Source organism: Bactrocera oleae, chromosome 3 (genome assembly GCF_042242935.1).
Source record: "Bactrocera oleae isolate idBacOlea1 chromosome 3, idBacOlea1, whole genome shotgun sequence".
Classification (NCBI taxonomy): Eukaryota; Metazoa; Arthropoda; class Insecta; order Diptera; family Tephritidae; genus Bactrocera; species Bactrocera oleae.
Window position 1 is genome coordinate 50,827,534 of NC_091537.1, and position 17,993 is coordinate 50,845,526.

At 36.9% G+C, this 17,993-nt stretch overlaps 1 protein-coding gene and 1 long non-coding RNA gene across 4 annotated transcripts in view; both read left to right on the plus strand.

The window, feature by feature from the left end:
* Window positions 1–17,993, plus strand: part of SCAR (wiskott-Aldrich syndrome protein family member 3 SCAR) — a 190,589-nt gene that overhangs the window by 115,329 nt on the left and 57,267 nt on the right. The gene's annotated exons all lie outside the window — the stretch shown is intronic.
* On the plus strand, window positions 2,604–13,999 carry LOC138856188 (uncharacterized). The gene is made up of 3 exons (XR_011395271.1): window positions 2,604–6,438; window positions 6,506–6,549; window positions 13,770–13,999. It is a non-coding gene; the product is annotated as an uncharacterized lncRNA (long non-coding RNA).

Here is a 17,993-nt window from a genome sequence, read left to right on the forward strand (position 1 = left end):
CTAGTGTAGTTATTCCTTGCTTTCGTTGAACAAATTTGTTCATACACATAAAGCAGACTCTTCAACGGAATTTGCATTCATATTTCGTTCAATTTCGTCAGTAATGGTCGAATCTTAAACACTCTATCCGAGTTGGGATCTCGCGAGGAAGCATCTTAGAATTGTCATTAACCCTTTTAGTGCCGGGCGAAATAGAGGTGCCTATGCGAAAAAACCGGCCGAATTTCACAGTTTTACAAGGGTTCGCAAAAATGCTTGTAAAAACCAAACGATATTTACATGAGTGAAAAAGCTGCGTATTGTGGATGAAATACAGAACTAAACAATGACACTCGTTTTTTCGAATTGATTTGAAAATTATAGAAAAAACAAAGGTATAAACGTTTGTAAATAAAATGAATTTGAAATCTCTTGTAGAAAACGTATTTGCACATACAAACAGTCATCTTTTCATCATAATTGTCTATGGGTCAATTATTATAACGTATATACTTTGTATTTCCAATATATATCTTGTAACAAGATAAACAATATTCCATAACAAAAATAAAACATAACTCGAAGGTACGGTCTTTATGTTAGGTTTCGGAACCCCCAGCGATTGGGAAAACGTCGTCAACAAAGAGTTCAAAGAAAAAAATATTTTTTTTAAATTATCTTGTAATGAAATTAGATCATTTAAAACGCATAACAAATTTATTTTGAGATAGAGTTCTCCCGCAATGCGAGTAGTAAACCGCTACAAGGCGCTAGCCGATATATCGGCTCTTGTTGCACTGGCGAGAAGTGCCCTTCGGCACCCAAGTGTATAAATTGCCTCTACTTTTCAAATTTGTTCGCTGACATCGTTTCCTTTATGAAAGATGATCCGACTTCATAATTCCAATGTTTCGTTACTCTTAGAAGATGTACCAAAGACATTATATAAGTTATTCTAATAAATTGCTGAAGGTCGATTTCGGATACATGAAAATTCTTGCTGGTATCTTTTTGTATAATTTAAGTAATGGTTTGCTCAGCGATATTCAGGAATAATTCTTGAGGAAATATTTTTAGCAAAAACTGGATGGGCGTTTCTAAATCCACAATATCAGCAGGTAGTTATTTCCTTCCTGTAAATCGAAGTTGATGTTTTGAGTTCAATATTTTTTTTTCTTTCAGACGACATTTTTCTTTAGCTTAATGTAACGTGATGCACCTGGCTAACTAGCATTTGCAAATATTCTATAATGATTGCTCTAAGGCACTATTAAAGTTATTGTTTTCGATTTCATTATGTCCATCGCCCTGCTCGAAATCGGAGTCTAAACTTACATTGTTATCGGGATCGTCAACATCTGCTCAACTGCGGTATGCCATTCTGTTAGAGTAAATCAGAAACTAAGCTACTTGTAACTCAATGTTACAGAAATGATATAAACATTAATTTTGTTCCTGTATTATAATAATTAATATTTTTTTTAATCAATGCAAAGTTTGCACAGAAATTAACTTATCTTACCTATACCTCAAAAAAACGATATTTTTTAACTGAATAGTATATTTTTATGAAATTTGTAAAGAATGCATACACTTGTATTCACTAAGTACACCAAACTTGAAATTTAAATAACGTTTTAGGCAGAATGCGACGTGTTGAAAAAAAAATATCCAGCAATTGTATAAAACGATTCGTACCAGTGATGTCACATCAATTAAAAATTACCAAACTAATTTTTTCACCGTGAACATACATATATGTTACATGATGCTAAGTATAAAGGGTTAAAGAAGAAGTCAGATAATCACCTTTAGATATAATGACTTATGGCAGCGTTTTTTCCGATTCTCAAAGCACTTAAAAATCTAGGGGTGATTACTTTGAAGGGGACAAAATAAATATTTATGAGTAAATAAACACTTAAGAAATGCAAAATTTGCGATATTTTAAACAAACCTCGTACATACTTGTATGTACCTACACTAAAAATGCAGCCAGGAAGTAGTTTAGATACACTTCATTAACTGTCTGAGGCCGTATGTACAATACATCTTCAATTTATTGAAGTTAAAACTAGTAGCGAAATCTTTTGAGAGCTGTTAGTACTTGAAGATGTTACTATAGCAGAGTTTCAACATCGATGGCCCCGCGGACAAAGTTTGTTGTGCAATTTTTTCATTTAAATTTGTTCTTCGGAAATTTTTCGAAGTGTTATCTTATTGCAATATTTGAATTTTGTTATTAAATCAAATTGTTCAGTTTAATTCGATATTCTTGTTCATTTATGTTGCTGAATTATTGGACTAACGTGAGAAAAGTGAATTTTTAGTTTCAAAATTGTATCGTGAAATTGTCGTCTTGTTTAAATAGTACACAGGACTAAAGATCTGTTTTGTGTAACATACGATTTTTTTCAGCTTGAATATGGACGACCAAGCAATTGAGGATATTCTGAATAACACTGACTTTGACATATCTGAAGACGATGATGATGAAGAGTACTTGCCTCCGGATATCTTAAAAGCTCTTCAAGAGTCTAAAGAAGCGGAAAATAGTTGAGAAGGCGAAGCGAAGAATACCTGAGGAAGCGAGACAAGACGACGGAAATATTGACGAAGTAAGTCAAATGACATCACGATCATTCCTTCGGAAGAACGTAATGCCCTGTCGTGGACCTGATCATGTAGATGACGTGCTAATTTCGCAAGGGAATGCAGACGTTAATGTATTGTTTTTGTTTTTTTTTTTGTTTTGAATATTTGGGGCTATGGAAGGTAGGTAGGTAGAGTGGCTGTCTAACGACGCACCTAGGCCTATAGGAGGCCCATTGTGATACCACCGGGACTAATGTTCCCTCACTCTATCGTCTTCTCTCTGAACCAACCTGTGCTTCTGATGAAGCTCATCAGTGCAAATAGTTTTATATTAACAACTGCCGATTCAGGGCAACCCTCGACCGATAGTTGCGATTCTTTTTCTGTATCTAGCTATCTATGTCAATACTTTTAAATTTTAATAGTCGGTTTGTGCGACTCACGCTCCATTCCTGCCACGTTAGTCTGCTAGTTGAGCAAGTTATTGAATGTCTTGGCTGAGACTCAGCTAGATTTGTAGCATCTTCGCTGATTAAGTGTTTGCAAGTCGCCAGAGGCTTAAAAATTCCCTCTTTTTTAGGGGTTAATTGTAAAGTGGTAGTTCATCTGCTTCGCAGTTACCAGGAATATCAATATGTCCTGGAACCCATTGCAGGTTTATCGTGAAGTAGGATGTTAGATCCTCTAATAGATCAAGACATTTTTTCACTATCCTTGATGAGACCATAGGAGACTTGAGTGATTTTAAGGCTGCTTGGCTATCCGTATATATGTATATATATGCTCCTTGTTGTAAGCACACTTTTTGTCAATACCACAAGGCTTTCTTTGATTGCTGTAATTTCCGCCTGGAAAACACTGCAGTGGTCTGGTAACCGGAATGCGATTTTGGTTGCGGAAAAGACCCCACCTCCCACTCGATTATCTAGTTTGGATCCATCCGTGTAGATGCTAATTCCTGCATTCCTGTCCACCCCGTACCTTTCAACACTCCTCTTTGGTGAGGAAGGCAATATTGTGGACTGAATTTAGCTTCAATTCTATTGGATTGCGGAAATCCGTGGTTTTGGGTAAAAACGGAAATAAACTAAGTATCCTAGAATGACTTTGCTGCCACTTGCTTTCTGTAAGCAGGTCTGTTGGTAATAAATGTAGCATGATGTTTAGTGCCTGGCTTGGCGTTATTCTAAGAGCTCCACTAATGCATATACTGGCTGCTCTTTGTATACTTTCCATACGCCTCACCGCGTATTTCTTTTCCATAATTGGCCACCATACCAATATACCGTATGTCATGATTGGTTTGACCATTGCTGTGTAGAGCCAATAAGCTATCCAAGGCGTTCCCTTCTTATCTAGATCCAACAGCAATGTATTCATTGTCAGGATCCAGAGAAGTAGGGATAACACGCCTCCCTGAAGTTTATCCCTTTGGACAGATCTGCACATGGTTGACGCTCCCAGCGTTGAAAATATTGAATTGCTCGTGAGCATCTGTTGAATTAATTTTCTGAGAGGTTCAGAGATGCCCAGATCCTTAGGCGCACTCAGTATGGGCCTAGGCTGAATATTATTGCTCCTTCTATAACCAAGAAGGCAATTAGAGTGTATTCTTTAACTTCCAGAGATCTTTCAATCTCTGCTACCACTGAGCTTAGTGCTGTTTCTGTGGATTTGCCTTTAAAATACGCATGCTGGTTTTAGTTTGTTTCTTATATGCAGTTCTATTAGCCTTTCCAATGTTTTTAGAAGGAATGAGGAGAAGCTAATTGGTCTTTAGGACTTGTATGCGAGCTTTTGCCTGCCTTAGGTATGTAAATTATCTTGACTTCCCTCCAAAGCGAAGGAATATAGTTTAATTGCAGCGCCCCCTTAAGAATGGTAACTAGCCAATCCATTATGTAATTCTGCGACTGCTCTAATTGAACCGGGAATAGACCATCTGGTGCCGGCGACTTGAAGGGCTTGAAGCTATTTATTGCTTAGCGTTCGTTGCTTTCTGACACTATGTTTATAAGAGTAGAGTCTATTTCTGCTCCACTGTCTTGAGTATATTTTACAGTATGGCTTTCAGAACTACCTGGGAAGTGGATATTCATTAGTAGTCCAAGTGACTCTTCACTGGATACCGTCCAACTGCCGTCTGGCTTCTGAAGATAACCGATACTATGCACCGGATGTGCCATTATTTTCCTAAGTCGAAACGCTTCCGCTGTGTTCTCGATATCATTACAAAAAGATTTCCAAGAATTTCTTTTTTGCTTTCCTAACTTCCTTTTTGTATGACCTAAGGAGATTGGTATAATAATCCCAGACTGACAGACCTTGGGATTGCTTAGCTAAATTGAACTGCTTTCTGCATTCTTTCTGTAACTTTTTAAGTTCAGGAGAACACCTGGAGACCTAATTCTACCCCTACTTCGTGTTATTGGACAAGCCACTTCTAATGTTTGCCAGCAAGATTCAGTGCAACGATCAACGAGGATATCAAGATTCTTCTTACTATTTGACTGAAACGGCGGAATCATAGGGATACGTTTTTCCAGCTCTTACATGTGCACTTGCCAGTTCGTTTTACTATGATTTCTGAAGTTACTGCCTCTGTCGGCCCTTTCCTCCATTATACTGTAAATTAAAGTTTGTAATCTAGTCATTATAATATAATATATATAATCTGTGTGGCAACTCTACCACTTATTAAATTATAATCTATATGTGTGGCAACTCTGCCACTTAATAAAGACGCCATTGTCCTCAACATGGTAGCCGATCAAGGTCTTTTTTTCTTTTATTCACTGTTGGCATATTAAAACTGTTGGCTATAATTTGATATTAGTTGGTTTTTTAATCTTGTTTTATAAAATTGATCTGAGTGTTTAAATAACTTATCTAAGTCGTTTTTAATTCAACACTGTTAAATAAAGTAATACCTGTGGCTAGGTTGCTAAAAGGTCGAAAAATTATATAACCACAAAAAATTTCAACGTTTTATATACAGCAAATGGCAACTAATTAATTGAAAAATGACAAGGAAAAGTTGATCAGTGAAAATTATGAATTATAACTACAAGATAAAAAATATTTGCAAAAAAAATTTCTTGAAGTAACAAAAAAGGTTCTAATACTAAAACAAAATCGATAGTAAAATAAAAACACAAGAAGATAGAGAATTAAAAATTGCTACTCGAACAAAAGTTGAAGATATAATAATTCCAATTATTACTGGAGCCAACTTTACAAGTTGGAATTTAAAATTAATGTTACTTGAATACAAAGAATGCAAAGAACAAGCAACCAGAATAATATCTGATCAAGATACAGAAGCAGACTGGAACACAAAGAATTTAAAAGCTATAATGATAATTATGAGCACAGATATGATGACAAAATTCGACGGTATTTATACATCAAAATCGACGGCACTTCAGATACTGCAAAGAGGAAAAATGGAAGAAAAAAAACTAAATAATTATACTGAAGTGGATGAATTTTTCATGGATTTCAAACAATCAAGCAATTAACGATTTTAGAGCAGCTGGCGGAGTACTGGAGGAAGCTGTAAAATTGAGATATTTAATTAAAGGTTTGCCATCAAGCTACAGCTACATTGGTGATTTCATAGATGTCGTGCCAGAAAAACAAAGAACAGTAGACTACCTGAAAAATAAAATAAAAGAAAAAACATGAACAAAAGTGAAGTATATAAAAGATCAAGTGTAAGCACCTTCAATACAAAAACGAAAAAACAACAGACAGTGTTTCGTGTGGGGTAAATATGGACACCAAAACAAGGACTGTTATTATAATCAAAACGACCAAGAACCAACACAAGACGGTCAAGGCAGAGGAATTCAATATAATCAGGTAAGAGGATCACAGAGAGGTTACGGAAGAGACCAACAAACTAACGATTCTTCAAATCAATCTTCAGGAAACGAATCTAGCTCAGCATGGTCAACTCAAGTGCACCCTGAGGTAAACCAAGTAAATAGATACAAACATTAAAACTCAAGCGATAATGATAATCTAATTAATTGGATTTTTGATAGTGGCTGTACAGACCACATAATTAAAACCGACAAATATTTTGTAAGTTATGTCGATTTAATAAATCCTATTAATGTTAAATTACCAGACGGTAAAACATTAGAAGCCACTAAATTGGGAAATGTAAAAATAATTTTTAAATATTAATATAATCAGAAAAACATATAGAACAATTTGTAACTGAAGTGAATAATACAAAAACAAATTACACAAACGTAGTGAAACTAACTGAAAAAGAAAAATGGCATAGGGCATTAGGCCATGTAAATTTTAAATATTTGAATAAATTAATAAATGAAAAATTACTTGAAGGTTTGCCTGAAAAAATTTAAATGAAGTGTGCAAACTGTATATGTGTAAAATATCAAATATACAATTCGATAATGAAATATCAAAAACAAAAGAAATCTTAGAATTAGTACACACAGATTTAAACGGCCCACATACTATCGGGTATGACGGAGAAAAATATTTTCTAACATTCGTCGATGACTATAGCAGGTGTACTAGGTTATACTGTTAACTTTACAAATTTAATAAATGTGTAAAGAAATTACAGTGCGTTAACGTTATGAAAACAGTAGCTTACCTTAAAAATCGAACTCTAGCTAACACTCAAAAGAATAAGACACCATACGAAATATTCTTCGGTATTAAACCAAACGTTAAACATTTGAAAATTTACGGAAGTAGAGTGTTCGCCAGAATACCGGAAGTTCTACGTAAACGTAAATGGGACGACAAAGCTAAAGTTGGAGTACTTATCGGTTACAATGAAAACGGTTATAGAGTACTGATAAACGATAGAGTAATCAATGTTAGGCACGTCGAAATTGTCGAGGATAAAACCGAGTTAATTTGCTTAGAAAATAACGATGATGATAAATTCGAACGCGAGAATAATAATTCTATACGTGATAGCATTGACAATGAATCCAATTAGTGTGAAATCTGCGAGAATGAGGACTCTGAAAATGAAACAACCTCACAAGAACAAAATTTTTTGCCTATACCAATCCAACAGTGTACGGACATCAATGTCTTAATGATATAAAATACGAAAATAAAGGAAATTTACAAACACTTAGAGAATCCAGTAGAAATAAAAGTCCAGTAAATCGATATGGTAATCCAATATCACATTTTATTTACGTAAATCACATGCAAATGTACCCAACACATTCGAAGAAGCGATCAATTGAATAGAACACAAAGAATGGAAAAAAGCAATGAATTTAGAAATAAAAACATACTTGGAAAATTGTTGATAAACCTAAAAATAAAAAAAATATTTATGTTAAATGGATTTATAAAAAACAAGTAAGGAAGCGCTAAGTTCGGATGTAACCGAACCTTTTTTACTCTCACAAAGTCAAATGGTATACTCGTTTGAGATTTCTTTGCGGATTGACCGATATTTCCGGTAGAAGGTTAACTATAGGCACTGGGGTTCACATATTCAGTACCTAGGGGCGTAAATAGTTTGGAATCGGTTGAAATCGGTTAATCAGATCCTAAGATATGGGTTTTCACCTGTTGTTGTTGTAACTTTTACCTAATCCCCGTTTGGGTGATAAATTCCAGATTGGTTGTCGTCGAGGTCATCTAGCTATAGGGAAAAGGGTCTTAGATGAGTGGGGTTCGTTGGGCATGCAAAGAGGTGGTTAGTGTCATGCGGAGACTCACTGCACGCAGGACTTAAGTTTGGTATGTCGGGGTCTATTCTGGATAAGTAGGAGTTTAACCTGCTACAATATCCAGAACAAAGTTGCGCGAGGGTCACTCTGATTTCGCGAGGCAACTCGAGCTTTACGTCTGCTATGGATGGTGGTTTGACTCGTAGTGCGCCATTCACTGAGAGGGAATCGGTGAAGGTGTTGATGGCTTCACTGTGAATGGCGGTCAGTGCCGACTGAAGTTCGTTGTGTCCGAAGTCCTGTCGGCGTACTGTCTAATGTCGTCGACGTAATCAAAAAAAGACCTCTTGATGTACCTAGGAGGCGGCTCCACTTCAAGCAGACGACTGCAGGGGTGGTTTCTACGAAAACACCCAGCAGAAACTGCTTGGAGAGGAGCTCGTTATGTTCCTTAACCGGAAGCATACGGACCTCACTGTGTAGGTGTTCGATTGGGGACATCAAGAGGCATCCCACGATGGTCCGGAGTGCAGTGTTCTGACAGGTCTGGAGCTTCTTCGTCTGCGTAGCACTACATCCAGGCGACCATATTGGGGCTGCATAGTTCAGCACCGGCCGGCCGATTGCCTTATGTCGCCAGCAACGTTTCTTTGTCTTTTCCTCAAGAGCTGCCGGCAAGCGATTTGAGGATTTGTTGCGGTTCTGTACTTTGGCAGTTATCGCGATCGTGTGAGGAGTGAAGGAGCAAAGACTGTCTAGTGTAACGCCTAAAATTTTAGGGTTGTTTACCTTCGGAATTTTGTTACCATCAACTGAAATGTTTAGATCCAGTCTGTACTCCTTCGTCCAGTTCGTAAATATGGTCGCTATTGATTTAGTGGGGGAGAGTGTCAGACTCCTTGCAGAGAAGAAGCGAGAAAGATCAGAGAGATAGCCGTTTACTTTCGAGCACATGCCATCGATTCCATTGCCCGACGTCAATATCGTGCAGTCATCAGCGTACGAGGTCACCGAAATTCCCTCTGATGGTTGAGGGAGTTTCGAGATGTAGAAGTTAAACAGTAAAGGAGAGAGGACACCACCCTGCGGAACCCCCTATTTAATTCTTCTTAGTTTGGAGTTATGACCTCGAAACAGTACGGATGAATGCCGACCGCTCAGGTAGTTCATGGACCTCTTCACCCCTGGATGGAGCGTAGATTGTTCGATGTCCTAAAGTGGCGTTGTGTGGTTGACTGTGTCGAAGGCTTTCGAAAAGTCCAACGCTACGAGGATCGTCCACTCGCAGGGTGGCTTCTGGTTTAGGCCACGAACTATCTGGCGTTATGACGCTAAGTGCTGTGGTGGTGCTGTGCACTTTTCGGAAGCCATGCTGATGTTCTGCTAGACTAAGGTAAACGTCGGTAGTAACAAGGAATCAAGTGTCTTCACTACTGGGGAAAGAAGAGTTATCGGACGATAAGACTCCCCTTTGTTGACGGGTTTCCCAGGCTTCAGTATTGGGACGACTCTTCCGACTTTCCACACATCGGGTATTTGAAAAGTGGCCGTCCACAAGTTGAAGACCTTGGTGAGGTTGCTTACTCCTGGCGAGCCTAGATGTTTTAGCATCAGCATGCTTATTCCGTCAGGGCCAATGTATTTTGACGATTTGGCCTTTGTGATGGCACTCTGAACCTACCCATCGGTGAAAGTACGTGGTGCGTAGTCTTTTGGCATTTTGCGCAGCCGTCGGGTAACACATCGTTCGCCTTGCCAGTCGAAGGGTGCAGTGTAAACTGCCGGCTAAAATAGCTGGCGCACTTCTTCGGGTCCGAGGAGACATGGCCATCGAATTGAATTTCAACCCGATCATCCTGTTCCCTCGGATTTGACAGGGCCTTGACAGTAGTCCAAAGCTTACTTACACCGGTGGAGAGGTTGCAGGACTTCAGGTGCTCTATCCATTTTGTCCGCTTATGATGGTTTGCCATTTACCGAATCTCCAAATTGAGATCCCTTATTCGGGGATCATAGGGATCGGCATGGCGTAAGGTGTCGCGCACGTTTGCTAGTACAGCTGCTTCGGCTGAAAATTTTTGCGGAGTTCCGCGATTCTTCCAGCCGGTATGAAGCGATCACTGGGTAGTGCGTTGAAGGTGCTCTCGGTAAATTCTGTGAAGCCGATCAGTTAGCTTTGTTAAAGTTAACAAAAGTGCGGTTGGTGACAGAAATAAAGTCGGGAGGTTGCTCGATCGAGATAATTATGGGCAGATGGTCTGATGCGAGAGTTAGCATAGGTCGCCAGGTTATGCTATTTATCAGACCACCGCTAGCGATGGTAATATCTGGCGAGCTACTACAGGTGACCATAATTCTGGTGGGGGCTTCGTCATTCATTGTGCAGAATGTCGAATCGTCAATCTGTTCCGCCAGCTCCATCCCCCAACGATCGTTTGATAGGCAGGAATGCCAAAGATCGTGATGCGCGTTAAAGTCGCCTAGCACCAAACGGTTTTCACCACGAAGTAGCGCATCTATATTCGGGTGATATCCTGTTGGGCAACATGTAACTGGGGGGATGTATATATTAAATATTTCGAGCTCGACATCGCCTGACCGGACAGCTATACCCTAACATTCAAGGGTAGTGTCCCTGCGGTCGATGTCAACATCGATTAGACGATATTGCACGGTGTTATGCAATATGAAAGCTAGGCCCCCACCATTATCTCGCGGTTGGTCAGACTGGGAGTTATGCTGTCTGTGTGAGCTCCTTAGGGCCGTGGAGGTCCTTTCTTGGCCACACGACTGGAGTGGCGGCGCAGTGCGCGAACAAGGTGCAGGTTGCACAGCCGTTTAGGCAGATGTCGCAGTATTGTTTTGACAGCATGGGGCCACATAACTCGTGGTCCCCTCCCTGTGTGGCTTAAGGCCTGAGCAGGTCTTAAGATGGCTCGATCCATTGCATGTATTGCACCTAACCGAGGTGGAGTTTGGATGGAGCCGTCTAGCGCAAACGCAGCAGTAAAATTCCTCGGGGCCCGGGTTGGACTCGATGCCAGCACGGGTCAGGAGGATACGGAGCAGCCCTGCTGCTAGGCATTGCCCCAATGACGACAAGCTGACCGATCCAAACAGGGTTAGATCGCCGAAACAGCCCTTGGCCGGATAAAATCCGGGTAAATTCCGGTAACGTAGAACCGGCTGTTGTGAGAAACTGAGCAGTGCCACGCCCATTGTCTAATTTCCTCCTATAAAATAAGCTCATACGATCCCTGTGTTAAAAATTTATGACTCTGGCGTGTTTAGTGCTTGATTTATCGCGCTTTTAGTAGTTTTTAAAATTACCGTTATATGGGGAGTGGGCGGGGTTGTCACCCATTTTCACACCGTAGATAGAGGGGCTAAAAACATTTGTTCTCAGTGAATTTTGTTATTATAGCAACCGGCGTCATTTTTATAAGAAAGAAGCACTGAATGCAACGCGTTCATTGTGGCATACCCTTTGTTTTCTGCGCTTCGTTGTTTCAGTATGAACTGTCACGTAATGCGAGGAGAGTTTTATGTGAATGAAAATCCAGTTGATAGTGTTACCACCGTACCCTCATCCTATGGTATATAGTCGTAGGTGGTGAGATAAAAGCTCACTTCAGACGATCGATGGAAACTTTCACTTTGAGCGTTTTCGGTAACGCAAACTGCGTAGTATGCATGATGCGACCATTTCAAAAAAGCAAACCTGCACCTTTGCCAAAAGTGAAACTTCGAAAAAGCATCACTGTTGCAACGACTTAGCGCAAAACTTGCAACATTTGAAAAGTAGTTGCACAAAAACCAACTGTGCTAGCTTAAATATTATTGTAAGCACTAAAGCTTTCACTTTTGGAATAATCCATTGGATTTCAAAACACGATTCATTATCTTTTTGTACCTTTCTAATATAAATCAATAATTTTGGCTATCTTACTCGTCAGTGAGAATATTAATAAGTATTTCGCACATTTTTATGTTTGAAAATGCAAATTTTCAAAAGCGCCGTTTTTAACAGGTTCATGCAAGGGCATCAGCCAGCATAAAATCAACAGCGAAAACTACGCATCGTTGCCTGTATTTAATGAATTACCGAAAAAGCCATTTGTTTCCTTTTATTTCTATCGGAAAGTATTAAGGCGAACAGCTCAAAATTTTGAATGGTCGGTGTACGGTGCTGATAATGACTCACAGAGTCATCGCGGATCAAGGTTTGGTCACAAAATTTTTTATTAAGAGGACGTGGTTCTCAGCTGATATGGCACGCACCAGTAATTTTCAGTTTTGATTTCATTACTACGTTGCTATTTTCGACGGAGTAGAACCGACTTCGTATTTAGGGATGCCAAGATTAATGAAATGATTAGCTTTAATCGCGTATTTTTCTTCAGAAAGCATATAAATTGATGATTAGCCAATATCTTGCAATTAATTGAAATCACTGTTTTGCTCCTGCAATTAATTATTTGATTCATTAATTGGTTAATCATTTGGTTTGTTGTTGCCATTCCTAGTCGTCTATATAAAAACCCTTGGATACGATCAAATTATTGCTTCAAGCATTACATATGCGTGGGTAAAGTTCATTTGTATCTTGCCCTCAAGCATCCGAATAAATCACGTCAAACATCATTTCATATTGACTCTCACAGTGTTCGGTTGTCATGTCGTGATCGGAAGCGGCTGTTGTTGTTTTATTGAAAACAAGAATGTTAATAGGAATAAGAAGAAGGAGTGGATGAAGGTGTGGTACCAAAAACGAAAGCCATTTACAGATGAAAATCTTCTAGACGAATTGAAATTTTCAAGCGAAAAAAAACCCCTAACTTTTTGCGAATCGATTCAAAACCCAATGATTTTAAATAATTAAAAGTTCATTAAATTTTAACATCATCCCAACACATACATTGGGCTCTCAAAAGATAGGTTGTATCAGCAGATTCGGTCTAAGGTTTTGCGTCGGTGACTGTTTTCAGCATTACGACAGAATGGGTGCGTTTGAGCATCTCGACAGGCAATTAACTATTGCTAAAAATCTGATTTGCTAACAATATTGCCAATAGAGACTGCATATTACTTATGTTTAGCAGCTGATGTCTAAATATATTTCTTGCCATACATTGCTAGCAATTAACTATAATTTTGGTGGTTTGACAGAGCAGTTTTATTTGTACATCAATTTTGACTAGGCAACATGTACAACTTATTTTTTTGCTCGGCCGCGAAATGTTTTTAAAAAGAAAACAAATTAAGCCGTTATTTCAACTTCATTCAGCCATGCTTACAGAACCGCCTTCTTACAGAAAAAGCCTCCTCTTATTTTACACTTATGCCTATTTATACTATTTATTTAATATGAATTTCATCATTTGATGAAATGACTGCGATTTAGTTATTATTAAGAATTTTATACCGAAATCTGTTTACAAATAGTGATTGGCGATATTTTGTTATTGCTTAGAGTTACTTTTCAATTAAACTATTATGTTTACTTTACAGTTAAGTGCTATGTGTGAGCGGTGGCGTTAACTCCCCCACCTCTAAGTCGAAGCGTCCCGTCTTCGAATATAATGCTGTTAAGTGGTTGATTTGATTTGACAACCTCAATAAATTTTCTTCTTTTTCTTTAGAATTTTTTAATTGAATTTGAGAAGTAATGTATATAAAAAATTTATAAACAAAATAAACCAATAATGTCATTAACGCTATAATAGTAATTGACCACCAAATGGGATTATTGTTTATTTCCTGTTTTAATGGTGTAAGTATATTGAAGTTGTTTAATCTCAAATCTACATTTTTTGTTTCAATATATTCTTTTATAAAAAATGTTTTAAATTTTCCTTCTTTTAAATGATTTTTCCTGTTGGGTTTTCATATATTTTACTATCAATTGTTACATTATCTTGAAAAGTTATTATTTAACATATCAGACAAACATGTATTATTTGCTGTTATCATACAAAATGCATTATTCAATTCATTTTTACAAAATTTTACGGATAAAATTTAGCTTGGCATTTTATTATTTAATTTTCAATAAATAATTTCCCATCGCTTTGTGTGACAGCTATTGCTTTAAATAATTTACATATGTTTTTTTTTTACTTTTGGATATTTAATGTAAATAACTATTAAATTGTTTTTTTTGTGCAATTTTGAAATCTGATACATCCATAAGATCTGATATTGATACATTAATTTTTTCTTCGTTTATTATTTCTTTTATTTCTGCCATATCTAAAATTAATGGATTTAATATCCCTACTTTTGACAATGCAATTCTTTCTACTGTGTTTTCAAGTTCATTTATTATTAGTTTATTCCTTTGTCTTAAAAGTTTTTTCATTAGAGCTACCTTGTAATTGTTTTAATATTTGAGTTAATTCCGTAATGGTCTTAAATAACTGTGAATTAGTTGTAAATTATTTATTATTATTTTCTATTAAATCATTTACTTTATTTGTTATTTGCATAAAATCATCATGGTCAGGTGTACCTGTAATCCATTTCCAAACTGTCCCAAGCTCATTAATACCTCTTTTTGATCTATTATCAATTTTTAATTTTTATACTCTCGCAACCTGTTGCTACAGAGTATAATAGTTTTGTTCACCTAACGGTTGTTTGTATCACCTAAAACTAATCGAGTTAGATATAGGGTTATATATATATAAATGATCAGGATGAAGAGACGAGTTGAAATCCGGGTGACTGTCTGTCCGTCCGTCCGTCTGTCCGTCCGTCCGTGCAAGCTCTAACTTGAGTAAAAATTGAGATATCTTTATGAAACTTGGTAGACATGTTTCATGGTACCGTGAGACGGTTGGTATTGCAGATGGGCGTAATCGGACCACTGCCACGCCCACAAAACGCCATTAATCAAAAACAAATAACTTGCCATAACTAAGCTACGCAATAAGATACAAGACTGTTATTTGGTACACAGGATCACATTAGGGAGGGGCATCTGCAGTTAAAATTTTTTTTTAAAAAGTGGGCGTGGTCCCGCCTCTAATAGGTTTAATGTGCATATCTCCTAAACCGCTAATGCTATAATAACAAAATTCACTGGAAGCAAATGTTTTTAGCACTTCTATTGACGGTGTGAAAATAGTTGAAATCGGGTGGCAACTCCGCCCACTCCCCATATAACGGTACTGTTAAAAACTACTAAAAGCGCGATAAATCAAGCACTAAACACGCCAGAGACATTAAATTTTATCTCTGAGATGGTATAAGATGACTTTATAGGAACCGCGTTCAAAATTAGACAGTGGGCGTGGCACAGCCCACTTTTAGGTGAAAACCCATATCTTGAGATCTGCTTAACCGATTTCAACCAAATTCGGTGCATAACGTTCTTTTCATGTTTCTATGTCACAGTGCGAAAATGGGCGAAATCGGACTACAACCACGCCTACTTTCCATATAACACCATTTTAAATTCCATCTGATTATTTCACTTTCCACTATGCAAATCAGGCAACAATGACTGTATCGGGATAAAACTTTGCGTGAATAATGCGATTAAAGTATGCCACCTTGTGGCCAAAAATTGTCTAAATCGAACCAAAACTGTTTAAGCCCCTAAGTACTAAATATGTGGACCCCAGTGCCTATAGTTGACCTTCTACCGAAAATATCAGCCAATCCACAAAGAAATCTCAAACGAGTATACTATTTGACTTTGCGAGAGTATAAAATGTTCGGTTACATCCGAACTTAGCCCTTCCTTACTTGTTTTAATAACGTTTCTATCATTTGTATTTCAAAATCCATATTCAAATCTTCAAATAATACTATTTTCTCATCGATTCTATAATTTTTTATAATGTTCTCATAATTAATTATATCCGATGTGATAATTGTAGCATACAACATCAACAATAAAATTTGTTTATGTGTCCCCATTGTTTCTATAAAATTATAAAATTACACTTTAATATTGTCCTTATGAACAACTCTGTTTCTGCTTTGTATTTTAACCCTATTTCCTAAATCCTCTATTACTATTTGTTTTTTATATTTGGGTTTTAATTTATTTCTTTCCCCATATATTTTTTCATATATAACTTCCCCTCTATGATAACTTTTTTGAATCCGTTTTTTATTATGGTACTTCAACATTTTTTCCTGAGCATTTTTTAATATTTCTCTCATATTTCCATGTGCTTCTTTGTTAAATAAAACATTATAAGGTTTTTTATCTGTTACCGAGTGTACTGTTCTGTTATACTGCTGAACTACCCTCATAATTGATTCGTAATCACTTATCAAATTATGTTCTTTCTTTAAACATCGAGAAATCTCCACCAGTGTCGAATGAACCCTTTCTACTTGTCCATTGCTAGTACTGTGACGTGGTGCACAATAATAAATTTGAATATTAAATTTTTCCATTAAAGACTTGAACTGTATCGTACTAAACCCCGGTTCGTTATCTATAACTATACTTTTAACATCTGGAAATATCTGCAAAAGTTCCAAAACCTTATCTCTTAAATTTAGTTTATCTTTAATACACTTGATAACCAAATATTTGGAATAAGAATCCAAACACGTAATAAACTTTAATTTTTGTGCAAAAAATATATCAATATGGAGTTGTTCTCCTTCTTTATCTGGTATTGGTGCTTCACCTATTGGAATCAATTTCGGATGCCTTTCATACTTATTACTATTACATATATTACAATTTCTTGCATATTGCTTCAATTGTTTTACCAATAACGGCCAATAATATTCTTGCCTAATTTGAGCCAAATTTTCTCTATAATTTCTATGTGCTCTAATGCGTTTGCTCAATAATTGCCCCCTGATCCTCTTTATTAGTCACATCATTAGCGAATAACTTTGTATAAAAAAATTGTATCGCTGGAAATGCTTCCCTTAACACATTTTTTACTATTATACTATTTTAACTATTTTTGGATTTATATATTCTTTCAAAACACCAATTATATTTTGTGGTATGTCGTACTCGATTAAAAATCGCTTATTATTAAAATAAGAAATCGTCTCCAAGACTGTTATTCTTGCTCCATCATTAATCAATATTTGCTGTTTAAAATGATTTAATGGTTTCTTTGTTTCGTGAATGTGATACTCATCACTACTTTCTGCTGAATGTTGAGTATTCGTTACTGAATCACCTGAACGATCTGACTCCTCAGAGCTAGTTATGTTATTTAGTATCTGTCTTGACAATGCATCAACAACGACATTTGTTGCGCCTGGCTTATAAATAATTTTTGGTGAAAATTCATCAATAAACGATCTCCATCTTTTAATTTTAATATTTGGATTCCTTTCAGAAACCGCAAATGACAAAGGTTGATGGTCAGTGGGAATTTCCAAATCACTAACACCGTATTAATACATTAAGATAATTTCTTAATGTTTTTAGTGCCCACACTATGGCAAATAATTCCTTTTCATTTGTTGCATAATTCAATTCTGTAGAATTTAATGTTTTTGATATAAATATAATGGGCTTACCCTCCTGTGATAACACAGCTCCCAAAGCCACATTCGACGCATCAGTACTTACTTTTCAATCTTTCACAAGCAGTTATGCCACTCTGATCAAGATCAACAATTTTCTTCTTTGACAAGTATTGAGAAATCTTTCCATTTTCTCCCTGTAAATATTTAGTTAATGGCTTCGATATTGCCGCATAATTTTCTATAAATTTCCTATAGTACCCTGTAAATCCCAAA